Here is a 16,205-nt window from a genome sequence, read left to right on the forward strand (position 1 = left end):
ATTAGACTGAGATTGTGCCCTTTAGGCAAGATCATCATAGAAGTGATGGTCTTAGTATATCATATCAGGTGATACAAGGTGTTGATATTTATTATTATTGTTAATCCTGTTCAATTGGTTGAGGGAATAATGCAAGGTTTTTTGTTGTTGTTGTTGTTGTCGTCGTTGTTGTTTTTGAGATGAGTCTTGCTCTGTTGCCAGGCTGGAGTGCAGTGGCATGATCTCAGCTCACTGCAACTCTGCCCCCTGAGTTCAAGCGATTCCCCTGCCTCAGCCTCCTGAGTAGCTGGGATTACAGGCACATGCCACCACGCCCAGCTAATTTTTTGTATTTTTTAGTAGAGACGGGGTTTCACCATGTTGGCCAGGATGGTCTCGATCTCCTGACCTCATGATCTGCCTGCCTGGGCCTCCTAAAGTGCTGGGATTACAGGCGTGAGCCACCACGCCTGGCCAAGATTTCTTCACAATAAAGGTATTATGTTTTTCCTTTGTAATTAATAAATACTTCAGGAGAGGTAATTTGAATATATGCCAATATCATATTTTTTCTCATATGTATGCTCAATAATTTTATCACTTATTGGCCGGGGAGGGTGGCTCATGCCTGTGGTCCCAGCACTTTGGGAGGCTGAGGGGGGTGGATCATGGGGTCAGGAGATTGAGATCATCCTGGGCAATATGGTGAAACCCTGTCTCTACTGAAAATACAATAACTGGCTGGGCGTGGTGGCTTGCACCTGTAGTCCCAGCTACTAGGGAGGCTGAGGCTGGAGAATTGCTTGAACTCAGGAGGCAGAGGTTGCAGTGAGCTGAGATTGTGCCATTGCACTCCAGCCTGGCAACAGAGCAAGACTCTGTCAAAAAAAAAAAAATTACCACTTATTTATTTAAATCATCAGAATAAATGCATAGACATTTATTTCATTCTATATATTATAAATACATATTTATCTTATTATTCAAATTATTTCTTTCTTGGCCTTTGGGAATTACATAAACATAATTAACAAATGGTTGGTTGTACAGTCATATGATTGAATAATATGTATTAAACTCAACTTTTAATCTTTTTAGTGTTTAATAATATTGAACACATGTAATAACTATTTAACAATATAGAAAATTTAAATAAAATATGTTACATTTCCAAAAATATTCAAATATTGCTGAAGTTAAAAAATCCATTGGGATTTTGAAGGTATCATGTAAGAATATTCTATTATTTTGCATTATGGAAAATTAATCCCAGAATAAACTAGTTAATGGGGAAGAATGTACAACTGCAGAATCAGGAAAACAAGTTCAAGATGAGTCTGTTTTGATAATACATGATAATAATTCAATCTCTTCCTTTTTTTCCACTTCTTCCTCCTGTTTCTTTCTTCCCTGTTTTGTCTATTTTCTAAGTATACATATACACATATACATAAATGCATATACGTAAGTTAATACCTTATCTCCAAAATCTTATTTTATTTAACATTAAAGGGGATACCCTAATATTCTTTAAATACTTTTGTCCTTGGTGCATTATTTATCTAAATGGTATGCTATGATCTTTTCAGTAGTAACTCATAATAATTTGCTCTCATTTAGTTTGCAGGAAACTTTAAAGCTTAAGTAATATTTTTACTATATTGCAATAGCCAGTAATTCCTTATTATGTAAACTGTACATTTTTTATTCTAATGGCTTTAAAATATTTAAGGAAAAGTAAGCTTACAATTATTTAAAGTCCTGATCAAAATACAAATGTAGTTTACTTAAGAATTCTGTAGTTTTACTTTGCAGAAAGTGTTTTGCTGAGTCTTTAGAAGTTCAAATTTAGATAACATATTACAAAACCATATTTTGTCATGTTTGAACAATACATACTAATCCAGTTTACCTGTATTTCTAACAAAATAAAATATTACTAACAAAAGAGTTCAGGTTTTAGTTTCATTGTCTACATAAAACAAACTTGGAATATTAATGTTGCTACCAAGTAATACATGGGCTTGCTGCCTGGTGCACATAGAGGCCAATCTCATGGCATTGGCTTTTGAAAAAAAGGAAAGCTTTATTGTGAGTCAACTGGCAAGGAGACAAGATAAAATGCTAAAATCTGTCTCCTCGGCTGGGATTTGGGTTGGGTTTTCTAAGCATAGGGCACTGAGGTACAATCTGATTGGATCTTACAATAAGGTGATGCCAAGAGGCATGACCTGATCGGATTCTGTCATGCGGTGACTCTAAAGCTTGATCTGATTGGATCTTGGATCCTGCTAAGTGGTGTTTGCTTCTTAATTCTGTCTCTGCTCCTTTGTCCCAAAACTTAGGTCCTCCCCTGTGATTGCACAGTTGCTTCATCTGGGCATACTCAGCTTAGATGACCTTCAATCTGGGGGTCCATGACAACTAAAAAACAATTCACAACTTTGTTACATAAAAGTTGAATAAGATTGGTCTGATGTAGATAATAGTGTGCTCATGGTGACAGTAGGTAAAGGAGAAGGTGGGAAGCACAGAAATTGTTTAAATAGAAAATTCTGAAATCAGCCTGAGGGAAAATGTATAAGCAAGGGTCTTTCCATGAAATAATTTATCCTCCTAAACGCACACATCTGAATATAATTGGGAAAAGTAATTACAATCCTGTTCTTCTCTATATTTAAAAAGCACGACACCATTTAACTGCTCCTTTAGAATGAATCAAAATTTCAGAATTTCCAATGAGATTTAAGAGTATTGCTTTTATACCTTGGAACAAATAGAAACCTTAGCAAGGAATATAATATTAAGTATTTTATTTTGCTTAAATTTCTAATACTTGAACCACTTGGAACTAAATGTATACTCACTAAAACTTTTGCAATGACTATTTCTGAGAATATAACAACAGGAACCACACAAATTGGATTCACTTAGTATCTTTTTATGCTTTTGCTTAATGAAATAAAAAGGAACCTCTGCTTTATTTATTACAGCTAATACATTTTAAAAGTTACAATCTTCAAATTTGAATGGAATGTTAAATGGTTTGGCACAAACATGAAGTCAAGAGTTTTGCAATGAAGCACTATATTGCAGTAACATCCTGCAATATTTTTGCAGGATTAAATAAAAATTGTATTCAGTGGTAGAAAAGGCATAAGAACAAATCAAAATAAATCAGCAAACACTTTGAAATTATTATTGCAATATTGCAAACACTTTGAAATTATACATTTACATAAATGTACACCGTATACATTTTTTAAAATGTTGGTATCATTGGAAACTACCTATAATGTTGTTTTTAGTATGCTGTTTTAAGTTAGGTATGAGGAACTCAAGCAATTGACTAATGATTTAATTCATTTTCTTATAAGCATCCAGCACAGTATTAGGTAGTGTGAGCATAAAAATCATTGCCAGCTTTTTTTTTCCCTGACAGAATGTTTAAAATTATTAAGAAGAAGACAGAAAAATGGCTAGAAAAATATAATATGCTGTGCATATTATCACACATATGAGGTGTAGATAAGCATAAGTTTATTGAAATTTAACAGATGGAAAATTGACCACCATTAAAAACAGATAAAATTACTACAGTGGAAGAGGCTATCCCAAATGTAAAAGGAGAGAGACCATTTGGTTAGGTTCAGAAAATAAATTCTATACTAATATTTGAACATATTTGACTCTAGCTAAACTAGAGCATTTGTCAAAAAAGAGGGGAGGCTATAAAAATAATCTAGTTAATTTCCAAGTTAACAAACTTTGGAAAATTACATACACTTCCTGGTAATTTGGTGTGTGACCAGAAGTTTCTAACATAGTAGATTTCAATTGCCATTTAGATATTCAAGAAGAGAGGAAAAATAACTGCAATACTGTTGATTGAGAGTTAACCTCATGCTGACTTGCAATGGATACTAGTGAAACAGAAATAGGTAAGCCAGCTGTTTGACATAGTATAAAAATTTTCAACACTAATTATTAACTACCAACCTGAATGTAGACCCTTTCAGCAACAAATATTGTCTCCTCATTTCAAAAATAAAATCTTGTACCAGCTTCAAAATGGTTCAGGTTTCTTTCTATTGCACAGTGAGTGCTCTTTGGAATAAACAGAATGTTTCTTTTCATTTCACTACTTATCTCATCCCCAACCATTTTTTTCTAAATTTGCAACTATCAGCAAACACACTGGTAAGACATGCTGCCACATTGCTTCCCATAAAATATACTTCATATGCAGAACTGAATGTAAGGCAAAAAGTCGGTAGAGATCAAGAAGAAATACAAATCTATGTCTACCATCTGATAATAGGGTCAAATAGCAAAACATTGAGGAAAAAATAATATTTTCATCACAATTTATCAGAGAACAAAACATTAAAATTTGGATGTTGGGCCAAGAGTTTCATTTAACACACATATCCAGGATGAACTAAAGTATTTAAGTATCATCAAATTGGAAGAGAGAGGGGCCCAGAAAAATCTTTATCAAGTTTCTACTAAAACATAGGGTTTGGAATAATTTGTTCTTATTTGAACATGAATAAACGCAATGATAACAACGAGGGAAACAAATGAAACTGTATGAAAATCTCTTTGTTGCCAGAGTTATTTAATACAACAATTAGACAATAATTCTAGAACTCTATCAGGCATCTTTGATAATTTGCAAGATTCCATGGCTTTTGAGAAAGAGAATTAACATTTTATTTTTGAGACAGGGTCTTGCTCTGTCACCCAGGCTGGAGTACACTGCCTAGCTCACTGCAGCCTAGAACTCCTGGGTGCAAGTGAGCCTCCTACCTCAGCCTTCAAGTTGCTGGAACTGCACGTGCACACCACCATACCTGGCTAAGAACTAACCATTTAAAGAGAATATACAGTAAGGTTAAGGAGCCAAGATAAGTGAAAATTGGAAATGGTAAACAGAAAGCACCAGTGACCTAAAAAGTCCAACAGCAAAATTAAAAAACATAATATAAGTTGTAAAATTAATACTGATACATAAAATATGAATCAGGAACATGCAGAAGAGATCTCTCTAAATGTAAGTAGAAAATGTTTTTGAAAAGAAGGAGGGATGAGGTGATATATATGGAAAAAGGCAGAAACCTAATATCAGAACGCAGGCACTTTAATGAATAAGTGTAATCACACTGAAAGCTATAAGACAAATATTTCCAAGATGATTAAGGAGCCACCTTTTTAAGAAGCAATTTATTACTATATTTCCCCAAAAAAGCAATCAAGATCTTTAGAGGGCCTGGAAATATATCATATACACATTTTTACATAGTTGGATAAAATATCATAATACGTCAAGTAAAAATTTTTTTATCAAATGAACAAGTACTGGATTGCTGATTTCTCAACAATATTTATATAAGAATGTAGGGAATATTTATATAAGAATGTTATCAGATCTTAAACAACAAAGTTTATGACACATGAAATTAACATCCAGCCAAATTCTCTTGAAATAAATGGAGGCCATGAAAATGTCTTTATAAATGCAAGAACCTAGAAAATCTGACATTTACATATGGTATTTGAAGGAAATGGAGGTATGATAAAGGCAAATGGGTTATAAACTGGGAGTACTAACTCAGGATTGAGAAATGGACTATAGCTGGGCAAGGGAACATGGAATTTGGTCAAAATATATTTGTAAATTGGAAGTAAAATTAGCTTAAATAGTAAAATATAAGTAACACATATATAATACTAAAATCCACAATAAGGGCACAATTGTCAGCCTCAGATTTTATTTTTTAAATGTGAGAAATGCATAGAACAAAAAGATGTGAAGGTGATTGTGCAGATGAAGTGCTCAAAACTATTCTGTCATTTTTTTCTCTCAATAATATGATATAAATGAGTAGCGAGGTGAATTCTTGCAAACTCCTCGTGATGCAACTTAAATAAGCAGGTATATCTACCCAAAACACGGAATATAAGAACATGAGTTATTTCACTGTATATTTCTTGCCTGGATTAGTATAATGTTTAAAGAGATCACAGTTATGTGTCAGGAGCCTTTATGATAGTTCTTTGATCTCCAAAGCTTTAGAGCTGAAAAGATTTGGAAGCTGTTGTCAGTAATGGCAGAGAAAAAGCTGCCATCGTATTTGATATCCCTTTGATATTTGGCCTCTTTTTAGTTGTATGGATTCAGAAATCTTTTAGGGTCATGTAGTGATATACAGTGGACGATACTTTTGTCTTAAAATCTAGATAAAAAGTATATTTTTAAAATTTATTATTAAATATCTTTAGTCCCAAAGTATAAAATCCTAATATTATTTAAAATATAGTTTTTCTTGTATGCTTTGGTCTTTTAATGAGTATAGACGAAATAAAATAGTTCTCTGTCACAACTCCAGTTTTGTTATAATTCCAGTCAAAAGGATTGGAGTACATAATTTTTGCTGAAAAATTATGTAATGTAGATAAAACATAACAACAATGCACTAATGAAATATCAATGGCTAAGCAAATGTTTCTCCCTTAGTTTTATTTCTCTAATTCATTTAGAACTAATGAAAGTTGAATTAGAAGGCAAGATGAAATAAAGATTTTAAATTAATTTATCAGAATCATTACTAAAGTGATCATTTCTTTGGATAAATTAATTAAATAGAGAAATAGAAAAGTAAATGAGGTGAAGGAAAATTTCTCTGAAGGGTATTCTTTAATAATTTTATTTTTAGAAAGACCTGTTTTCTCCAAGAAATAATCTAACCTATTTTAAAATTTCTAGGTAATGCATTATTTGCTAGGCTTAGCCTTAATATGCACTAAGGCTTCAAACTTTAAAAGAAAGAAAAATGGAATTTATGTCTTTGCCCTTAATAAACTGGAATGTCAGGAGAGAGGACAACGTTCTATGCATTCCAACAAGAAAAAGACAACTCTTTGTTGAGAAGTATCATTTGTATAACACGTAGTATCTGAATTTTCTTCTAAGTTCTTCTCAAAAATCAAATATGTAACTCTGTGCCAATTTACTTTCCATTTGCTAATTTCCTTTATACATTCTTTCCACAAAAATTTGCTTACAACCCCCAGCCAATTCAATATTTTCACTATTCTCATTGTCAATCAGATTATAAAAATCTCTTTTTTATTCACAGCGGAAACAAGTGAACATTTATTTAGGTGCCCTTTTTCCTATGAGAATTTCAAGTATTTTTCAAAACAAGGCACCAGGAATCTCCAGATTGAATTATGTCCCTGGGCTAGATCATCTGCTGCCGGAGTCTTAGGGAGCCTTGTGCAAATGCTAGAGTTACTCATTTACCAACATTAAATACTAGGAGACAAGATGCAACAAAGCCGGACTCCTTCCTCCGTGGAATGTGCTGATTTCAGAGGAGGCGGCAGCCAATGTAGAAAACACTGGAATTTTTCCTTGGAACTGGACTGTGATGAGAGGTGCTTGCCATGAAAATAACCTACTCTCTTTTCTTTGACCCTTCCTTTCTAGTTTTTGAAGACTAAAGCAGGAAATAATCTTCTCTGAAGATACTTGATAAAAATTCCCAAAAAAGCAAAAACACATGCTTCCACTTCACTGATAAAAATTTACTGCAGTTTGGCACCTGGGTCTAGTTCAGCTGGTGGATGAGCTGATTGGTGCATTCACCCTGATAGCCAGGTGAGCCATCTCCTTGAGGAAGCCCACTATATTTTTGGTAGCATGACAGGCCACTGAGAGGTGGAAAGGGTGCAAGAACCATGAGATCGCCTGGAAATGCTTCTCTGGGAAGGCAATTTCATGAATGAGGTCTTCCAAGCAAATGAAACCAAACTTCCTCAAGTGCTCCTCAATCACTGTGTTGTCTGTTAGAGGAATGGTCTTATTCTTGAACTTGGCTTGTCCATGTTTCAAAATGAGTTCCCGGACAGATTTCAGATTTGGAAATCCTCAGGTCACATAAGTTTCCACTAAAAGCAGCATTTTTAGGATCTGGTGGGTGACATTTACAAAGACACCACTAAAACTTTTCCTTAGGTGAAGTCTTGCAATGGTTTTCCGCACCAGTAAACTCATGCCATCAATCCTTTTGATGCCTACGACAAAGGCCAAGGAAGGTTTATCTGGCAATTCCAAAGTATGAGTTTTCACTTCTAGTCATCTGAGATGCACCTTGTCACGTTTCTGCTGTCAGAAATCATGTAGGAATGATTCCAGTTGCTTAAACCTGAGCCCTTTTCCTTTCCTCTGCTCCTTTGCCAAAAGTGCCTGCTTTGCCTGGGTGGCTTTGAGGGCTTGATAAGCCTCCCTCTTTTTCAGGAGATTTTCTGGAACCAAAGGGATTGTTCTTTGCTCTTGCTCCGCCATCTTTCTAGTGTTGCAGCTCAAAAATCTCACACGTTATAAATTAACTACACATTTTAAAAACTGCATTATATAATATGTATACAAAAGAATATAATAGGTATATATACCGTAAAATGTGGTAATAAAATGAACAACTGTGAAGCCACCACTCAGCCTAAGAAATATATTATCAAAATCCTGGCATTTACTTTTGTATTGCTGTCCATTAAATTATTCTATCTAATCCAACAGGCTGTCACAATATGTTATTAAATTTTGTATTTGTCATTAACTTTCCATGCAATACAATGTTTAGTGTAGGTTATTTTTTAAACTTCATATAAACATTTTAGTATTTATGCTAATTGCTTCTTCATGCAACATTAAATATAGTACAAGTGTCCAAGTTTTAGTGTTTTGCTATAATTCATTTGTTTTTTAAGCAATAAAAATTATATTGTCTAAATATTTCACATTTTATTCATCCATCTTCCTGTTGATAGACATGTAACATGTTTCTTCTCAGATTCTGCTCCTGTCAATAATAACACTCTGAATATTCGTGTACAGGTCTCCTGTTCTATACACACATGGTTTCCCTAATATATCCCTAGGAGAGAAAATACCTGTACAAGGTCATGCCACATTGTTTTTAAATTTTTAAAGCAATACATACTATTCAACCCTATCTTCTATAATGCATATTTTTCTCAGATTTTTTTTTTACGTGTGTATTGCTGTTTATTAAAAGAAACTGTAGGCAGGAAGAAATTGGAAGAGTCTCCCGGTCTGTGTAGGTCCCCCAAACAGAAACTGTAGTCCCCCAAAACTGGAGACTGTTACATCAATGCATGGATTGTATTTAATTCAATGAGTTTCTACTACTGTCTGTATCTATGCAATATCACCCAAAACAAGATGTAGATAGAATATTTCCATCACCTCAGAAAGTCGGCTTGTGTCACTTTGAAGTCAATCCTTCTTTCTACCCACTGCAACTTTCTGATTTTTAATCGCTTGGAGTAATTTTGCCAAAAAGTTGCCCTTTATACAAAGTATATATGAACTCATGAAGTTTATGTTATTTAGTATCTGGCTTCTTTTAACTTATTCTTTGACTTTTATCTATCGTTACATCAATTGGTAGTTCCTTCCTTTTTTATTGCTAAGTATTATTTCACCAAATAAATATGACAAAATATTTTAACATATGCAAAAGGATTATTGATGTAAGTTAATTAATGTAATGTCCCAGCTACTTGTGATGCTGAGGTGGGAGGATCATTTGCGCCCAAGAGGTCAAGCCTGCAGGGAGCAGTTGTACCACTGCACTTCAGCCTAGGTTACAGAGCAAGACACTGTCTCATAAATAATAAAAATACATTATAAGAGCTCATATTATATAGATGTTCAATAAACTTGTTTTGTTATTTTGAACACTTTAATCAAAATAAGTGGTCCACATTTAGTAGTACCAAGGTAATATGTGGAGACTTAGTTTTAGTTAATTTTAAGATGAGAAATTATCTTCATTCATTGATTTTTTTAAAGTATCTATTATGGTTTAGGTGATGAGAAAATGTACATAAACAATAAATAAGAATCTTATTAATTTTACAGTATTTGAATTTGAAGTATGGTTTTGCTAAAAATAAAAATAAACTCTTGATGCTCTATTGATGAGAATTGTTTAATTCTCATCTCTTTTATATATTGTTAAGGATATATTGAAGGCTCATCTACATAAATTAAGAACATTAAACTTGCTCTGGAATCATTTGTGAAAATAAATGTCTTCGTTTCCTAATAGCTATATAACTCACAAAAATAAGAGAAAGTAAATTTTAAATAAATTTTTATCTACAAATTGATTTATGTTTGTACTATCTTAGGACACAACAGTATTTCATAAATCAAATATCAATGATAAAAATATGTACTCCACATTAAAGCTTTAAAAGTAAGTGTTGCATTGAGATTACTTTCCACACATACCCCCTTCAAAGATGTTTAATAATATTTCACACTTAAATGAAGACATACAAATGATACAGTTAACACTCTCTCTCTCTCTCTCACACACACACACGTATATACATGTTCTTTTTAAAATTCAGAATAAAAATAACAAATAAATCTTTGAGGGGAAAAAAGAAAAAAAGTTCTTTATATGCCAAATTACTGAGAAAATATTCGGCTATTTTTTTACTCTTTTTTTCTTTTATACAGTGAACCTCAGATGTAAACTTCTTGCAGCATTTTGATCAGATTTAGAAAATAGTTGAAAGAGGAAGAACAAAGGGAGACGATACAAATGGCAGAAAACTTAAGGCATCTTTGGATGAAAAAATAACCTGAATCAAGAAAATGTAATTATTGATGGTCATTACACTTTGAAGAAAATAAAGTGGATTGAGGAGCCAGATATGACTGGGCAGGAAATTAGATAGGTTAGACAAGATGGCCTCTCTAAAGGGGGCTATTGAGCTGATACTTGAATGATAAAAAGGAGCAGGCTATCAGAAGTTATGAGTCAAGTGTTTTTCAGAAAGAGGAAAAGAAAAAATAATGGAAATAGGGATAAACCATTAGAGAAAATGTGAGAAGGCTTACATGGTTGGAACAAAACGAATAAGGGTAAGTTTCAGAAGAAGAGAATAAAGACAGGGAAATATAAGGTGGGATGAGATAAAGAGTTTATACCTTATTTTGAGTAATGGGAAACAATTATTGGGTTTTATGCTGGATAATATTTGTAATCTGAATCAGAATGTGAAGATTACTGCAGCTGTCTTGCAGGTCGTCAATAGTTTTGGGAACAAGAGAATGTTTTGGGAACTGTTAGCAGGTTACTGGAAAGTTTATGTAAAAGATGTTATATAATTTAAGTAGGATCCAGGCAGTACTGTTTTAAGAAATAGTCCAGTCTGGATACTTTCTGAAAGAATTAATAGCAAGATCACATAAGGATACAATGACTGGAAGGATCAAGGAGAAAGCCTAGTGTTTCGGTCTGAGAGACTGGGTAAATTGAAGTAATATTAACTATGATGTATAAAACAGACAAAAGCAATTTGTGGGTGGATAAACATCAGAATTTAATATTCAAAATTCAAGACCAAATATTGGAATTAATAAATTCATCTCAGTGATGAAACTTTGTCAAGTTACGCTACTGACATGAAGTGATGATACAGTATATCTGAGGAGAAAAAAATAAATAAATTCACCTATTGGGAAAGTGTTGTTGGAGGAGAGAAAAATGACAAGAATTGAAAACATTTGTTCTCTGTCACTTTGTGGTCTGGCGTAGACAGAAGAGCAAAGGTACAAAGAGTCATCAGCTGGTAAGCCTTGAGGGATACTAAAAGAGTGCAGTAACATGGAAACCAATGCCAGTGATTCTAGAATAAGAGTGTTAACTGTGTGAATGCTGGTGAGAAAGTTGAATATGGGTAATAGACTTGAAAAGACAATATGGTGCACATTGGTGACCCTATAATAAATTTCAGAGGTGTAGTGACAAGGATGAATGGAGGAGATTGAAGAGAATGTGCAGTGGATGAATGGGGAAATTGTATCTCAGTCCTTCAAAAAAAATCTATTCTAAAGGAGGACAACATTTATTTGGTAGTAGTCAGAGAAGTATCATGTTCAAGAATATGGGACCTATTATAGCAAGTGATATGCAAAGAGTAATGTGTTTCCAGATGATTTTTCTAGTCAAAAACAAGGTGGGAAAGAACTTTCTAGTTTGCAAAGTAATTAATGTAATTAATAGATTCTTATTATAATGAAATACATTTAAAAATGTCAGCATTCCAAGAGACAGTATTTTCAACAAATGTATTTTTATGCTTTTATTTTTAACAATAATAGTTAACATTTATAAAGTAACTGCATTATTTTCTTATATTTTGGCTGACGAGGTTCTTTGAATTTTTCAAAAGTCTATTAATTGAAGACTTCCCCTCAACTACCTCCCCATATTCTAGGAAGGATAGATAAGTATAGGGATGTACATAGTTCATTGTTATTACATCATGTCCTGGTCTGACCAACTATTTCTTTTAAAGTACTGCTAAAATTTGTCTACATTTTATAATTGAGGTGAATGTCAGTAATTTCATCAAATTACAATCTTTTGTTATTAAATGTATTTAATACAGATTTGGTAGTAGTCAGAGAAATATCATGTTCAAGAATATGGGACCTATTACAGCAAGTGATATGCAAATAGTAATGTGTTTCCAGATGATTTTTCTAGTCGAAAACAAGGTGGGAAAGAACTTTCTAGTTTGCAAAGTAATTAATGTAATTAATAGATTCTTATTATAATGAAATACATTTTAAAATTTCAGATTTTTAAAATCTGTATCCTCTAATAGAAATATTTCTAATAGCAAACATTTCTCTTTTTATAGAGTCAGAATCAAGATTTGTTTTCTCCACCTTGTTGAAACTTATGCAAATATCTCTTGAATAATTGAATTTGCCCAAACTTTGTGGAATTTTGCCTACTTCATAATTGTTTATGAAATACATCTACTTTCTACCAGACGAAGCAAAGAGTGTCACATAATAATGACTAGAAAGACCTCTGTCATGTAAGGCAGAAATTTTCTTACTTCCCATGTGTTTTGGTCTGTTTCATGTTGCTATAAAGGAATACCTGTGGCTGGGTAATTTATAAAGAAAAAAGTTTATTTGGCTCACATCTCTAATAATCTATAAAATTGAATATTGTCCATCTGCATCTGGTGAGAGCCTCAGGGTACTTCTATTTCAGGAGTTATTAAGAAACAATTTTTAGGCAGCTAGAAAGGGTGAAAGTTCCCAGCGGAACTTTCCTTTAATAAAAAATCAACTCCCAAACCATGTCTTTTCTTTTTTTTTTTCCCCCTTTTTTTTTTATTATACTTTAGGTTTTAGGGTACATGTGCACAATGTGAAGGTTTGTTACATATGTATCCATGTGCCATGTTGATTTCCTGCACCCATTAACTCGTCATTTAGCATTAGGTATATCTCCTAATGCTGTCCCTCCCCCCTCCCCCCACCCCACAACAGTCCCCGGAGTGTGATGTTCCCCTTCCTGTGTCCATGAGTTCTCATTGTTCAATTCCCACCTATGAGTGAGAACATGCGGTGTTTGATTTTTTGTCCTTGCGATAGTTTACTGAGAATGATGTTTTCCAGTTTCATCCATGTCCCTACAAAGGACATGAACTCATCATTTTTTATGGCTGCATAGTATTCCATGGTGTATATGTGCCACATTTTATTAATCCAGTCTATCGTTGTTGGACATTTGGGTTGGTTCCAAGTCTTTGCTATTGTGAATAGTGCCGCAATAAACATACGTGTGCATGTGTCTTTATAGCAGCATGATTTATAGTCCTTTGGGTATATACCCAGTAATGGGATGGTCTTTTCTATCAGAAAAGGGCTTGAATAACCAGACCTGAAAGCATTGATGTGCAAATACCAGTAGCTAGAAGCCAGGTCCACCCAATATGGTGGCTCCTGCCCTCTTTCCCTTGTCACCTGGTGTGCCAGGTGTCATGCCAGCCTCCAGATAAAACCACATGTGTGGGATGGTCAGTCTTTTTGCAGGCTATGTAAAAGGGACACCTGGTCAAACCAGTCCGCTGGGCCATGTGTAAATCAATCACCGCCTCCTCCGGCCTCTGCACAAAACCAGGTGCATTCTACCAAAAACCAGACACCCTCTTTTGGGCTTTCTCAATATGAGGACACTTTTTCTCTTGCTTTTCTTCTCTTTCTGTTAAACTTTCTGCTCCAAAACCCACTCCTCATGTGTGTATATGTCCTGAATTCTTTCTTGACCAAGACCAAGAGCCAGGGTATATACCCCAGACAACAGAGACACTTCACTTCCACTGATGGCAGAAGGCAAAGAAAGCCAGTGTGTGCAGAGATCACACAACAAGAAAAGAAGAGAGAGGGAGCAAGGAAGCTCCAGGCTGTTTTTAAACAACCAGCTTTCAAGGGAATTAATACAGTGAGAACTTATTCACCACCGCCACCCAAAGAATGCTATTAAACTACTCATAAGGGATCTGGCCCATGACTCAAATACAGAGGTATATTAGGCCCCACCTCCAACATTAGGAATCAAATGTCACCATGAAGTTTGGAGGGAACAAACATGCAAACCATAACACCAAGTCACAAAATGCTACAATGGAGAAGGAGAATTGAAGATAGAGATTAGTCAGGTGAGAGGACAGTTCTGGAGCAAATGAGTGAGAATAGGATCAAGGACACAAGTCAAAAAGCTGGTCTGCAATAGAAACAAGTACAGGCCATCTTTTGTAACTAATGAGAGGAGAGAGTTTATGGGTAGAGATACAGGCCAATATGGAAATTTGATGGTGAGAAGCAGAGGAAATTATCTTCTGAAAGTTTCTATTTACTCATGGATGTATGAATAAATACCGTAAACTCAGAGTAAGAAAAATGCATAAAAATAGGACGGTTGAAAAGAAGAACAAAGGTGAAATATTTATTTTAATACATGGAGAAAACAAAGCACATATACTAAGAAATATGGGAAGATTAGCATTGTATGGAGTGCCAGATTTCCACTCGGATTTTGCTTTATAAATGTAAAATGAGACCAATTGACATTTTTGCATTTTTCTCAAGCTTCTCAGAGCCACCAGGTTGAGGCAAGAGGATTGAGTTAAACCAAGGCAGAAGTTGTAAAAAAGAAGAGCACAGTATTCAACACTGTATTCAAAGAAGTAATTCTGGAGGCGACATTTACTTGATTTTTAAATTTCTTGAAAATACACCATGGAATACTATGCAGCCATAAAAAAGGATGAGTTCATGTCCTTTGTAGGGACATGGATGAAGCTGGAAACCACCATTCTCAGCAAACTATTGCAAGGACAAAAAAACAAACACTGCATGTTCTCACTCATAGGGGGGAATTGAACAAATGAGAACACTTGGACACAGGAAGGGGAATATCACACACTGGGGCCTGCTGTGGGATTTGGGGAGGGGGGAGGGATAACATTGTGAGATATACCTAATGTAAATGACGAGCTAATGGGTGCAGCACACCAACACGGCACATGTATACATATGTAACAAACCTGCACGTTGTGCACATGTACCCTAGAACTTAAAGTATAATAAAAAAAAAGAAAATAGTCATTTAATGGGAAAATATTTATTTAGCAAATAATTTTAAACTGCTTCTTGGTATCCAGTCAGATGGTTAGTGATGGAAATGAATTTCAAGTACTATATTTCAAAGGTGGTCTTCTAAAAGTATGAATATATGTTCTGCCTTCTTTTCATTATCTAGTTTCATTATTACCTGTAAGAGATCTATTATTCTATCTCTAGTTATTAATATTAAAATTTTAAAAATGACCTTACATTGTAATTAACCTTTATAACTCATTAACCTTACATTGTAGTTAGCTTAAGGCTTCCAGAAACAATTATTTCTTCACATAGCTATTCTAATCTAGTCAGTTACCACATTTATTTAGATACACAGGTACATTCACTCCTGAAACAATCACTATTACTATGAACTCATTTTTCTCTATTAGGCCTTTCTCAATTATAGTATGAGAAATTCAGCTTTCAAAATTTTAAACACTTTTAAATACATAATCTTTTTAATGCGTTTGGTTATGGATGATACAATTATGCTTTACCTGAAGTATTTGAAATGAACTTTGCTAATTATATGTATTTTAAATTTCTTCTTCCAAAGATCATATCTTTCTCCCTTGGGCTTTTTTTGAAATCCAAGATGTCAAAATCAGTACCTACAACTATTTAATTTCCTTCTCTTTGACCAAACAGTTCATCCTTTTGGGGCATAATCTAACCAATATAGTAA

General features: G+C 34.0%; 1 non-coding gene and 1 pseudogene across 1 annotated transcript; one reads left to right on the forward strand and one right to left on the reverse strand.

Annotated features, from left to right (window-relative positions):
* Positions 1-7,595: 7,595 nt before the first annotated feature.
* Positions 7,596-8,344, reverse strand: LOC100592601 (annotated as a pseudogene).
* A 3,110-nt stretch (positions 8,345-11,454) lies between these two features.
* On the forward strand, positions 11,455-11,522 carry LOC115835295. Its single transcript, XR_004030283.1, has one exon. It is a non-coding gene; the product is annotated as a small nucleolar RNA SNORD38 (small nucleolar RNA).
* The last annotated feature ends 4,683 nt before the right edge of the window (positions 11,523-16,205 follow it).

The sequence above is a fragment of the Nomascus leucogenys genome, chromosome 5 (assembly GCF_006542625.1).
Source record: "Nomascus leucogenys isolate Asia chromosome 5, Asia_NLE_v1, whole genome shotgun sequence".
Classification (NCBI taxonomy): domain Eukaryota; kingdom Metazoa; phylum Chordata; class Mammalia; order Primates; family Hylobatidae; genus Nomascus; species Nomascus leucogenys.